Source organism: Sinocyclocheilus rhinocerous, unplaced genomic scaffold (assembly GCF_001515625.1).
Source record: "Sinocyclocheilus rhinocerous isolate Xijiao unplaced genomic scaffold, SAMN03320098_v1.1 scaffold203, whole genome shotgun sequence".
Lineage (NCBI taxonomy): Eukaryota > Metazoa > Chordata > Actinopteri > Cypriniformes > Cyprinidae > Sinocyclocheilus > Sinocyclocheilus rhinocerous.
In genome coordinates, this window is record NW_015644353.1 from 755,468 (window position 1) to 756,064 (window position 597).

General features: G+C 18.9%; 1 protein-coding gene across 1 annotated transcript in view; it reads left to right on the forward strand.

Moving 5' to 3' along the window:
* LOC107758180 (R3H domain-containing protein 2-like) overlaps positions 1-597 on the forward strand; it is an 86,738-nt gene that overhangs the window by 77,190 nt on the left and 8,951 nt on the right. The window lies entirely within an intron of this gene.

Sequence of the window (597 nt, forward strand, 5' to 3'; positions counted from 1 at the left end):
CTACAGCTGATATATATATATATATATATATATATATATATATATAAAACATTTATAGCTGTCATTATTTGAAATGAAGGTAAAATAAAATAAAAATATTGATGAAAAGCAAAATGTTTCAAAATAAAAGTTAAATGTGTTTAAGTAAAGCTAAAACTAAATTAAAAAAAACTTAAGTTAAATAAAAATTTAGAAAACTTAAAATAAAATTGAAAATATAAATAAAGAAATTTATAAATACTCTAATAGTATAAAATTAGTGCTGTCAAACGATTAATCGCATCCAAAACAAAAGTTTTCGTTTACATAATATGTGTGTACTGTGTATATTTATTATGTATATATAAATACACACACATGCATGTATATATTTAAGAAAAATATGTTACGTTTATATATTAAATAATATATTTATATATGATATAAATTATATGAATATAAATATATACATGTACATACATGTAAATATTTTCAAAATGTGTGTGTATTTATATATACATAGTAAAGAGACACAGAACACACAAATATATTATGCAAACAAATACTTTTATTTTGTATGCGATTAATCGCGATTAATCGTTTGACAGCACTAATTGT